Here is a 13,107-nt window from a genome sequence, read left to right as displayed (position 1 = left end):
TATTTTTAGTAGAGACGGGGTTTCACCATATTAGCCAGGAAGGTCTCCATCTCCTGACCTCACGATCCACCCGCCTCGGACTCCCAAAGTGCTGGGATTACAGGTGTGAGCCACCACACCTGGCCAAAGAAAATATTTTTTAAAATATCTAGTGATAAAAGATGGGTTATCTTTCAAAAGGATGTATTTCCCAAGAAGAACAATAGAAAATGGCCTCTGTCGGTGATGCACTCATCTCTAAGCTTTCTGGAAGGATGGGGAGGGCAGGAGCCTGGCTTGGGAGGACTCTCACTAGACCCAGCTGGGAGTGGGGCTCTGTGTCTAAGCCAAGGTGATGATCCACCCAGAATCCAGCCCTGCCTCTCCAGGCAAGAGGGTGGGGTAAAACCACCGGTGGGTTTCCATCACAAGTAAAGCTGAGCTCCCTCCCTGGTGGCTGCTCAAAGAGTGACTTTGTTTTGTCCTGCAGGAGCTGAGGTGCCCCTGTGATCCAGGTCTTCCACCCTGAAACCCCACCCTCCATCAAGGTCCTGCCTGTAGAGTCTACCTTGCAAAGCCTCCTGCTCCTACCCATGCTACAGGCCAGGAACCAGAGCCCATCATCTCAGAGGCCCCTGGATGTCCTTCGAAGGAACCAGGACCCTCAGAGCCCAGCATCCATCTCTGTCATCATCTTCATCACACCCAAAGAAGAGCCAGCCTTGCAGGAGGGTTTACATCTCCAGGATGATGGGCTGCCAGCAACTGCAGAGGATGCAGCCACCTGCTTAACTGTGCTGTCCAGCCAGCCAGCCAGCTGCAGGGCCTCTTGCTGCTTAAGAAGAGCTGATGGGCCGGGCGTGTTGGCTCACACCTGTGAGCACAGTACTGAGAAATGGGAGCACAGTACTGGGAATTGGGAGCACAGTACTGGGAAATGAAAGCACAGTACTGGGAAATGGGGGCTCGCAGCACTGCAAAATGGGAGCACAGTATTGGGAAATGGGAGCACAGTACTGGGAAGTGGAAGCACAGTACTGAGAAGTGGGAGCACAGTACTGAGAAGTGGGAGCACAGTACTGGGAAATGGAGTACAGTACTGAGAAATTGAGAGCACAGTACTGTGAAATGGGAGCACACAGTACTGGGAAATGGGTGTACAGTACTGAGAAATGGGAGCACACAGTGCTGGGAAATGGGAGCACAGTACTGGGAAATGGGAGCCCACAGTAATGGGAAATGGGAGCCCACAGTAATGGGAAATAGGAGCACAGTACTGGGAAATGGGAGCATAGTACTGGGAAATGGGAGCACAGTGCTGAGAAATGGTAGCACAGTACTGGGAAATGGTAGCACAGTACTAGGAAGTGGGATCACAGTGCTGGGAAATGGGAGCACAGTGCTGGGAAATGGGAGCATGAAGTACTGGGAAATGGGAGCACAGTACTGGGAAATGGGAGCAAACAGCACTGGGAGATAGGAGTATACAGCACTGGGAAATGGGAGCATGGCACTGGGAAATGGGAGCACAGTACTGGGAAATGGGAGCACAGTGCTAGGAAATGAGAGCACAGTTTTGGGAAATGGGAGCACAGTACTGGGAAATATGAGCACAGTACTGGGAAATGGACGCACATGGCACTGGGAAATAGGAGTGTACAGCACTGGGAAATGGGAGCACAGTACTGGGAATTGGGAGCACAGCACTGGGAAATGGGAGCACAGTACTAGGAAATGGGAGCTCACAGCACTGGGAAATGGGAGCATAGTACTGGGAAATGGGAGCACAGTACTGGGAAACGGGAGCCCACAGTACTGGGAATTGGGAGCACAGTACTGGGAAATGGGAGTTCACAGCACTGGAATTGGGAGCACAGTACTGGGAAAGGGGAGTGCACAGCACTGGGAAATGGGAGCATAGTACTGGGAAAGCGGAGCACAGTACTGGGAAAGGGGAGCCCATAGTACTGGGAAATGGGAGCACAGTACTGGAAAATGGGAGCTCACAGCACTGGGAAATGGGAGCATAGCATTGGGAAATGGGAGCACAGTACTGGGAATTGGGAGCACAGCACTGAGAAATGGGAGCTCACAGTACTGGGAAATGGAGCACAGTATTTGGAAATGGGAGCACAGTACTGGGAAATGGGAGCTCACGGCACTGGGAAATGGGAGCATAGCATTGGGAAATGGGAGCACAGTACTGGGAAATGGAAGCTCACAGTACTGGGAAATGGGAGCATAGTATTTGGAAATGGGAGCACAGTGCTGGGAAATGGGAGCACAGTACTGAGAAATGGGAGCACAGTACTGGGAAATGGGAGCCCAGTACTGAGAAATGGGAGCACACAGTACTGTGAAATGGGAGCACAGTACTGGGAAATGGGAGCATAGTACTGGGAAACCCCAGACCTGGATTCTGAGTTTTTCAGCCTAGCCCAGACTTCTTATCTTAGTAGACAAAAAGAGTCAATACCAGAGAACCAGAGGCATCCTCTGTATTTTAATGAACTCTGCATTTTAGTCTGTTTAGTGGTCATATTTTAAAAGATAATCAGTTTTCTAAATATATCTATAAGTTACTACATGCATTGGGCTGTTTTTGTGTTTCTGTAAAGAAATACCTGAGGCTGGGTAATTTATTTAAAAACATAGGTTAAACTGGCTCACAGTTGTGCAGGCTGTACAGGAAGCATGGTGCTGGCATCTGCTTGGCTTCCGGTGAGGCCTCAGGAAGCTTCCATCATGGCTGAAGGTGGGGTGAGAGCCAACACAACATGTAGTGAGAGCAGGAGCAAGAGAGAGTGGTGGGGTTGAGGGGACGCCAACATTTTTAAATGACCAGATCTCAAGTGAACTACCAGAGCAAGGACTCACTCATCACCAAGGGGATGGCACTAAACTATTTATGAGGAACCTGCCCCTATGATTCAAACACCTTCCACCAGGCCCCACTTCCAACACTGGGGATTACATCTCAACATGGGATTTGGAGAGGACAATCCTCCAAGCTATATCATTCCATCCCTGGTCCCTCAAATCTCATGTCCAGGTCACCTTGCAACATATAATCATCCCTTCTCAATAGTCCCTGAAAGTCTAAACTCATTCCAGGATCAACTCAATCAAAAATGCCAAGTCCAAAGTCTCATCTGGAGATGAGTTCCTTTCACCTATGAGCCTGTGAGATCAAAAACAAGTGATTTACTTCCCAGATACAATGGATACAATGATGGTACAGGCACTGGCTAAACATACCTATTCCAAAAGGAAGAAATTGGCCAAGAGAAAGAGGCTACAGGCCCCAAGCAAGTCTGAAACTCAGCAGGGCAGACATTAAACCTTAAAGTTCCAAAATAATCTCCTCTGACTCCATGAGGCACACTGGTGTAAGGCGTGGGCTCCCAAGGCCTTGTACAACTCCACCCCTGTGGCTTTGCAGGTTGTGGCCCCTGCAGCCAATCTCATGGGTTAGAGTTGAGTAGTTGTGGCTTTTCCAGGCTGAGGTTGCAAGCTGCCAGTAGATCAAACATTCTGGGGTCTGGAGGGCAGAAGCCCTCTGCTGACAGCTCCACTAGGCAGTGCCCTTGTTGGGAGTCTGTGTGGGGCTCCAACCCTACATCTCCTCCCAACATTGCCCTCATAGAGTATCTCTGTGAGGGCTCTGCTGCTGCAGCAGGCTTCTGCCTGGGCACCCAGGTTTTCCCACACATCCTCTGTAATCTAGGGGGAAGCTGCCAATGCCCCTTCACTCTTGTGTTCTGTGTTCCTGCAGATTTCACACCACTTGGAAGCCAGCAAGGCTTACCCTCTAGAGCAGCAGTCCACACTGTAGCTGGAGACTGTTGAACCACCACTGTAGCTGAAGAAGTTGGGGTACAGGGACCAGTGTCCCAAGGCTGCACAGGGCATCAGGGCCCTAGTCCTGGCCCATTAAGCCATTCTTTTCTCCTAGGCCTCTGGGCCTGTGATGGGAGGGGCTGCTGTGAAGATCTTTGAAATGTCTTCAAGGTCTTTTTTCCATTGTCTTGGATATTAACACTTGGCTCCCTTTTAGCCATGCAAATCTCTCTAGTAAGTGGTTGCTCTGCAGCCTGTTTGGATTCCTCTCCTGAAAACATTTTTTTCTTTGTCTACCATATGGCTAAGCTGCAAATTTTCCAAACTTTTACACCCTGCTTTCCTTTTAGGTATAAATTCCAACTTTGTCATTCATTTGCTCCCCTATCTGATCATAGGTTGTTGTTAGAAGCAGCCATGCCACCTCTTGAATGTTTAGCTGCTTAGAAATATCTTCTGCCAGATGCGCTAGGTTACCATTCTTAAGTTCAAACTTCCACAGATCACTAGGACACAAATACAATGTAGCCAAGCTCTTTGCTAAGGCACACAAGGGTGACCTTTGCTCCAGTTCCCAATAACTTCCTCATTTCCATCTGAGACTTTCATGCATGTCCGTGTGAAGAGACCACCAAACAGGCTTTGTGTGAGGATAAAGCTGTTTATTTCACCTGGGTGCAGGTGGGCTGAGTCCAAAAAGAGAGTCAGCAAAGGGTGGTGGATTATCATTAGTTCTTATAGGTTTTGGGATAGGCGGTGAAGTTAACAGCAATGTTTTGTGGGCAGGGGTGGCTCTCACAAAGTACATTCTCAAGGGTGGGGAGAATTACAAAGAACCTTCTTAAGGGTGGGGGAGATTACAAAGTACATTGATCAGTTAGGGTGGGGCAGGAACAAATCACAATGGTAGAATGTCATCAGTTAAGGCTATTTTTACTTCTTTTGTGGATCTTCAGTTACTTCAGGCCATCTGGATGTATATGTGCAAGTCACAGGGGATGCGATGGCTTGGCTTGGGCTCAGAGGCCTGACATTCCTGCCTTCTTATATTAATAAGAAAAATAAAACAAAATAGTGTTGAAGTCTTGGGGTGGCGAAAATTTTGGGGGGTGGTATGGAGAGAGAATGGGCGATGTTTCTCGGGGCTGCTTCAAGCAGGGGTAGGGGCAGCATGGGAACCTAGAGTGGGAGAGATTAAGCTGAAGGGAGATCTTGTGGTAAGGGGAGATATTGTGGGGATGTTAGAAGAAACATTTGTCATATAGAATGATTGGTGATGGCCTGGATACAGTTTTGGATGAATTGAGAAACTAAATGGAATAAGAGAAGGAGAAAAACAGGTATAAAATGTCTAAGAATTGGGAGGACCTAGGACATCTGATTAGAGAGTGCCTAAGGAGATTCAGCATAGTCCTGCCAGCAAAGATTACTTATTTACTTCGAGAGTTAAGAGTGGCAGTTTGGGGATAGCACGAGGAGATATCAGCTGTGATGGCTTGGAGAAACAGTGTAAACCGGCAGTGTAAACAAGAGCAGGGCATGTATGAGTACTTGAGAACAGAGAATAGGAGTATGACTAGACAGAAAATAGTAGGGATGACAAGTTTTTTTGGGGCACAAAGTTGGTCCAGTGTCTGGAATGAGACTGGGGCCTAATAAAAAGGAGCTCGAATGGGCTGTACCTTGTAGCAGTCCGAGGACAGGCCTGAATTCTGAGAAGCAAAAGTGGTAAAAGTATTGTCCAGTCCTTTTTAAGTTGATGGCTGAGCTTGGTGAGGTGTGTTTTTTTTAAAAGACCTTTAGTCCATTCTACTTTTCTTGAAGATGGAGGACCATAAGGGATATAAAGGTTTCACTGAATACTAAGAGCCTGAAAAACTGCTTGGCTGATTTGACTAATAAAGGCTGATCGTTATCAGACTGTATAGAGGTGGGAAGGCTAAACTGAGGAATTATGTCTGACAGAAGGGAAGAAATGACAGCAGTGGCCTTCTCAGACCCTGTAGGAAAGGCCTTATTCAGTGAAAGTGTCTATTTAGACTAAGAGGTATTTTAGTTTCCTGACTCAGGGAATGTTGAGTAAAGCTAATTTGCCAGTCCTGGGTGGTGGCAAATCCTCAAGCTTGATGTGTAGGGAAGGGAGGGGGCCTGAATAATCCCTGAGGAGTAGTAGAATAGCAGATAGAATAGCAGATGGAACACTGAGAAGTTATTTCCTTGAGGATAGATTTCTACGATGGAAAGGAAATGAGAGGTTCTAAGAGGCAGGCTAGTGGCTTGTACTATAGCGTAGCCTGCCTTTGCTGGTGTGTGGTGATTAGGCCTGGTGGAACTGCTATCAATAAATCAAGCGTGATCAGGGTGAGAAACAGGGAAGAAGGAAATGTGGGGAAATGGGATGAACATCAGGTGGATCAGAGAAATGCAGTCATGAGGGTCAGGTGTGGTATCTGGAATAATGTGGGAGGTTGGATTGAAGTCCAGGCCGGGAACAATGGTAATTGTGGGACTTAACAAAGAGTGAGTACAGCTGAAGGAGCCAGGGAGCAGAAAATATATGCGTCAGGTATGAGGAAGAAAATAGATTTTGGAAGTTATGAGAAATATAGAGAGTGAGTTGAGCATAGCTTGTGATTTTTAGGGCCTCTAACAGTATTAAAGCAGCGGCAGCCACTGCATGCAGACATGAGGGCTAGGCTAAAACAGTAAGGTCAAATTGTTTGGGCAGAAAGGCTACACGGTGTGGTCCTGGCTCTTGTGTAAGAATTCTGACCGCACAAACCATGCCTAGGAAGGAAAGGAGTTGTTCTTTTGTAAGAGATTGAGGTTTGGGAGATTAATCAGACACGATAACCAGAGAGAGCACGTGTGTTTTCATGAGAATTATGCTGAGATAGGTAACAGATGAGGATGAAATTTGGGCTTGACTAAAGTAATGAGGGCTGTCTGTGAAGCCTTGCGGCAGTACAGCCCAGGTAATTTGCTGAGCCTAATGGGTGTCAGGGTCAGTCTAAGTGAAGGCAAAGAGAGGCTGGGATGAAGGGTGCAAAGGAATAGTAAAGAAAGCATGTTTGAGATCCAGAACAGAATAATGGGTAGTAGAGGGAGGTATTGAGGATAGGAGAGTATATGGGTTTGGCACCATGGGGTGGATAGCAAAACAATTTGGTTGATAAGGTGCAGATTCTGAACTAACTTGTAAGCCTTGTCTGGTTTTAGGACAGGTAAAATGGGGGAATGGTAAGGAGAGTTTATAGGTTTTAGAAGCCCATGCTGTAGCAGGGAGTGATAACAGGCTTTAATCCTTTTAAAGCGTGCTGTGGGATGGGATATTGGCGTTGAGTGGGGTAAGGGTGATTAGGTTTTAACGGGATGGCAATGGGCATGTGATCGGTTGCCAGGGAAGGAGTAGAGATGTCCTATATTTGTGGGTTAAGGTGCGGGGATACGAGAGGAAGATGCGAAGGAGGCTTTGGGTTGGGGAGAAGGGCGGCAATGAGACACAGCTGTAATCCAGGAATAGTCAGGGAAGCAGATAATTTGGTTAAAATATCTCGGCCTAATAAGGGAACTGGGCAGGTGGGGATAACTAAAAAAAGAGTGCATAAAAGAGTGTTGTCCAAGTTGGCACCAGAGTTGGGGAGTTTTAAGAGGTTTAGAAGCCTGGCCATCAATACCCACAACAGTTATGGAGGCAAGGGAAACAGGCCCTTGAAAAGAAGGTAATGTGGAGTGGGTAGCCTCCGTATTGATTAAGAAGGGGACGGACTCACCCTCCACTGTGAGAGTTACCCGAAGCTCGGCATCTGTGATGGTCTATGGGGCTTCCGAGGCGATCGGGCAGTGTCACTCTTCAGCCACTAAGCCGAGAAGATCTGGGAAGGAATCAGAGAGCCTTGGGCCAGAGTTCCAGGGGCTCTGAAAGTGGCTACCAGGTGAGTTGAACAGTCCGATTTTCAGTGGGGTCCCGCACAGATGGGACGCGGCTTAGGAGGAATCCTGGGCTGTGGGCATTCCTTGGCCCAGTGGCCAGATTTCCGGCCGGTGTAGCAAGCTCCTGGGGGAGGAGGTTCTGGAGGAACGCCTGGCTGCTGCGGTTCAGGCGTTTGGAAGTTCTTGTGTGCTGGAGATGTGGCTGGGGTTTGTCTCACAGTGGAGGCAAGGAATTGCAACTTTTTTCTATTATTGTACACCTTGAAGGTGAGGTTAATTAAGTCCTGTTGTGGGGTTTGAGGGCCGGAATTTAATTTCTGGAGTTTTATTTAATGTCAGGAGCAGATTGGGTAATAAAATGTATTTTGAGAATAAGACAGCCTTTTGACCTTTTAGGGTCTAGGGCTGTAAAGCATCTCAGGGTTGCTGCCAAACAAGTCATGAACTGGGCTGGATTTTTATATTTGATGAAAAAGAGCCTAAACACCATCTGATTTGGGATAAAGAAAAAGGAGCATTAACCTTGACTATGCCTTTAGCTCCAGCCACCTTTTTAAGAGTAAATTGCTGGGCAGGTGGGGAAGAGCTAATCGTGGAACTAAACTGTAAGCCGGACCAGGTGTGAGGAGGGGAGGTGATAGAAGGATTATATGGTGGAGGAGTGGAGGCTGAGGAAGAATTGGGACTTAGCTCGGCCTGGCGATGAGCAGCCTGGGGAGGAGGGGAAAGGTCAGATGGGTCTGTAGAAAAGGAAGACTGGAAAGACTCAGCGACACTTGGGGTTGAGACTTGAGGGGACAGGCGGGAGGGAAAGAAGGTGGATCTGGGAGGAATCGCATTGGGAACAGAGGCTAGGGAGGGAATGAAGTGTGAAAAATGCCTGGACATAAGGCACCTCAGACCATTTGCCCATTTTTTGACAAAAATTATTTAGGTCTTGTAGGATGGAGAAATTGAAAGTGCTGTTTTCTGGCCATTTAGAGCCATTGTCAAGTTTGTATTGGGGCCAAGCAGTGTTGCAGAAGAAAATAAGGCATTTAGGTTTTAGGTCAGGTGTGAGTTGAAGAGGTTTTAAGTTCTTGAGGACACAGGCTAAGGGAGAAGAAGGAGGAATGGAGGGTGGAAGGTTGCCCATAGTGAAGGAGGCAAACCCAGAGAAAAGAGAGCGTAGAGACATGGAGGGAAGGGGTTTGGGGTTCTTACCCTCCAGAAAAGTGGGAAGGGGGGTTGGGGCACAGAAATAAGGGATTAGGGCACAGAGATAAGAGGTCAGGGTGTGGAAATAAGGGATTGGGGGTTCTTGCCCCCTAGAAAAGCGGGACTTGCCACTGAGGGTGAAGGAGAAGGGGTTGAGGGGTACTTGCCCCTCTCCCAGAAAAGCAGAGAAGGGATAGAGACAAGGAGAGAAGGGGTTGGGGTACTTGCCCTTTCCCCAGAAAAGCAGAGAAGGGGTAGAGACAAGGAGAGAAGGGGTTGGGGTACTTGCCCTTTCCCCAGAAAAGCAGAGAAGGGATGGAGACAAGGAGAGAAGGGGTTGGGGTACTTGCCCTTTCCCCAGAAAAGTGGGACTTGCTGCTAAGGGTGAAGGACCAAGGCAGGCATCCCTGCATGGTCTGACACCCTTGAAACGTGGGTGAATAACCAGAGAGGTGTCCCTGCAGTGATTAAACACCAAGGGAAGGCTGCCTTCCCAGTCCGTGACCGGCACCACAGTTTTGGGTCCACGGATAAAACGTGTCTCCTTTGTCTCTACCAGAAAATGAAAGGAATTAAAATTAAGAGAAGGGAGAGATTGAAGTGTGGCACCAAGATTGAAAGGAGAAAGAGGTTGAGGGATAGTGAGGGAAGTTGGAGAAGAGAGTAAAAAGAGGCCGCTTACCGGATTTGAAATTGGTGAGATGTTTCTTGGGCTGGTTGGTCTGAGGACCTGAGGTCATAGGTGGATCTTTCTCATGGAGCAAAGAGCAGGAGGACAGGGGATTGATCTGCCAAGGGAGGTCCCCTGATCCGAGTCACGGCACCAAATTTCATGCGCGTCCGTGTGAAGAGACCACCAAACAGGCTTTGTGTGAGGAATAAAGCTGTTTATTTCACCTGGGTGCAGGTGGGCTGAGTCCAAAAAGAGAGTCAGCAAAGGGTGGTGGATTATCATTAGTTCTTATAGGTTTTGGGATAGGTGGTGAAGTTAAGAGCAATGTTTTGCAGGCAGGGGTGGATCTCACAAAGTACATTCTCAAGGGTGGGGAGAATTACAAAGAACCTTCTTAAGGGTGGGGGAGATTACAAAGTACATTGATCAGTTAGGGTGGGGCAGGAACAAATCACAACGGTGGAATGTCATCAGTTAAGGCTATTTTTACTTCTTTTGTGGATCTTCAGTTACTTCAGGCCATCTGGATGTATACGTGCAAGTCACAGGAGATGTGATGGCTTGGCTTGGGCTCAGAGGCCTGACAGAGACCTTGTCAGTCTGGCCTTCATTATGCATATTTCTATCTGCATTTTGGTTCCAACCACTTAATAAGTCACTAAGTTCCAAACTTTCCCCATCTTTCTGTCTTCTTCTGAGCCCTCCGAAGTCTTCCAACCTCTGCTCACTACCCAGTTCCAAAGCTGCTACCACATTTTCAGGTATCTTTATAGCAATGTCCTATTCCTCAGTGCCAATTTTCTGAATGGACCCATTTCTGCATTGCTATAAAGAAATACCTGAACCTGGGTAATTGCTGACAAAAGACCTGAATCCACAGGTATATGATGAGTAATTCATGACAAGCTGCACGAATAAAAATAAGAAATCCAGGCCTAGACACATTGTAGGGTAATGGGGAACACAAAAGAAAATCTAACTTTAAAAACAACCAGAAAGAAACAACAAATCATCCATAGAAGAAAAGCAGTTAGACAGCAGATGTATTAATTGTAACAACACTAGATAGACAAATAATATTCACAAAGTGTGACCAAAAAAAAAACAAAAACAAAAAAAAAAAACACTTTTGACCTGGAATTATGCACCCAGCAACACTATCTTTAGGAAAAAGAGCAAATTAATCATAGTTTCAGATAAATCAAAGCCAAGTTTGCCACCAACAATCCTACACTAATGGGACTTCAAAAAAGATGTATTTATTGAGGGAAAATGTGTAAAGCAAACACAGATAGAGCCCACAGGGAATAATTTTTTAAAATTCACTATCACTTGTGGAAGTTTTCAGTGCAACTCTCAATTACAGTTAGGTCAATCATATTTTTAAAATAATAAAAACATAGATTTGGACAACACCATTAACAGGCTTGAATTATGGGACATCTGTGGAACTGCAAGCTCATTTATTAACAGAAAATGTGCATTCTCCTTAGGCACACAAGGAATATTGCCCAAAACACTGCTTACTAGCCTCAACAAGTCTCAAATAACTTCTATGGGATGGACCAGTGTTCCCCTTTACATACTTTGTCTGACAATTTTTCCTGTCTGCTTTTAAAATTTCTTTCACTGGGATTGAGTGATTTGATTATAATGAGACATGATGTAATTTTCTTCAGTGGTACTTGTGCTTGAGGTACATTGAACTTCTTGCATCTGTAGGTTTATAGTTTACATCGAATTGGGGAAAAAAATGTTGTCATTATTTTTCCAAACATCTTTTTTAATGCACTACCCTCATTTCTCATGTTTTCTTTTCTCCTTCAGGGACTACAATTAAACATATATTAAGCCACTTGAAGTTGTCCCACAGATCACAGATAATTTGGCTTAAATTTTTTTAAATCCTCTTTGCTTTTGGTTTCATTTTGGATAGTTTATATTGCCATGGTTTCACAATGAATAATCTTTTCTTCTTTAATATCTAATCTGCCATTAATCCCATGCAGTGCAGTTCTCATTTTATACATTGTAGCTTTCACCTCTAGAACAGTGATCCAGAGTGTTGTTATATCTTCCGTGCCTCAAATTAGCTTTTACAGTATGTGGAATACAGTTTTGATATTGTTTAATGCCCCTGTGCCCATTCTGGATCAGTTTTAATAGACTAATTTGTCTCCTTATGGCTATTTTCCCACTTGTTTGTGTGCCTAATATTTCTGATTGGATGTCAAAAATTGTTGCCTTCTCTGGTGTTGGATATTTCTGTAGTCCTATAAATATCCTTGAGGATTTCACAGAACTGACAAAAGACATGAATCCACAGGTATATGAAGAGTTGATTTATGACGAGCTGCATAAATAAAAAGAAGAAATCCACACCTGGGTAAACCTTATTCGGGGAGGCAGATAAGATAAAATCTTATTCTGAGATGCAGTTATTTAAGAACAGAGTTTTAAAATGTTTATAGATGTAAGGGGTAGAAGTGCAGATTTCTTCCATGCATATATTGCATAGTGGTGACATCTGGGCTTTTAGTGTACCCATCTCCTGAATAGTGAACATTGTACTGAAGAAGTAATTTTTCAACTCTCACCCCCTTCCACCCTCCCATCTTTTGGAGTTTCCAGTGTCATCCTATTCCACTCCATATGTCCATGTATACACATTGTTTAGCTCCCACTTATACTTGAGAACATGTGGTATTTGACCTTTTGTTTCTGAGTTATTTCACTCAGGATAATGGCCTCTATCTATGTTGCTCAAAAGATATGATTTCATTCTTTGTTACGGATGGGTAGTATTACCTTGTGTATATATGCTACATTTTCTTTAACCAGCCCTCCACTGATGGATGCTTAGGTTGATCCATTTTCTTTTCTGTTGTGAATAGTGTTGTGATAAACATACAAGTGCAGGTGGTTTTTGATATAATTAATTCTTTCCCTTTGGGTATATACCGAGTAGTGGGGTTGCTGAACCAAATAGTGGTTCTATTTTTAGTTCTTTGAGAAATCTCCATACTGTTTTCCAGAAAGACTACACTGATTTACATTCCCCCCAACAGTACTTCAGCATTCCCCTTTCTCCACATCTTCACTAAAATCTCTTACTTTTAGACTTTAATAATAGCCATTCTGACTGGTCTAAGATGGTATCGCATTGTGATTTTAATTTGCCTTTCTCTGATAATTAGTGATGTTGAGCATTTTTTCATATTTTTTGACCACTTTTGTGTCTTCTTTGTAAAAATGGCTGTTCATATCCTTTGCCCACTTTTTAATGGGCTTATTTGGTTTGAGTTCCTTGTAGATTGTGGCTATTAGCCCTTTGTCAGATGCATAGTTTGCAAATATTTTCCCATTCTGCAGGTTGTCTATTTACCCTGTTGATAGTTTCTTTTGCTGTGCAGAAGGTTTCTAGTTTAAGTTCCATTTGTCTATTTTTGTTTTTGTTGCAATTGCTCTTGAGGACTTGTTCATAA

The 13,107-nt window shown here is 45.2% G+C and overlaps 1 protein-coding gene across 5 annotated transcripts in view; it reads left to right on the top strand.

The window, feature by feature from the left end:
* LOC134730359 (palmitoyltransferase ZDHHC11) overlaps positions 1–2,569 on the top strand; it is a 63,701-nt gene extending 61,132 nt beyond the window's left edge. For all 5 annotated transcript variants that reach the window (XM_063604157.1, XM_063604158.1, XM_063604155.1 and 2 more), the window contains one exon: positions 470–2,569. The gene's annotated coding sequence lies outside the window, so the exon portion shown is untranslated. The remainder of the gene's footprint in view (positions 1–469) is intronic.
* The last annotated feature ends 10,538 nt before the right edge of the window (positions 2,570–13,107 follow it).

The sequence above is a fragment of the Pan paniscus genome, chromosome 4, assembly GCF_029289425.2.
Source record: "Pan paniscus chromosome 4, NHGRI_mPanPan1-v2.0_pri, whole genome shotgun sequence".
Taxonomy (NCBI): Eukaryota; Metazoa; Chordata; class Mammalia; order Primates; family Hominidae; genus Pan; species Pan paniscus.
Note: the sequence above shows the minus strand (reverse complement) of the source record. Positions and strands in the feature narration are given on the sequence as shown.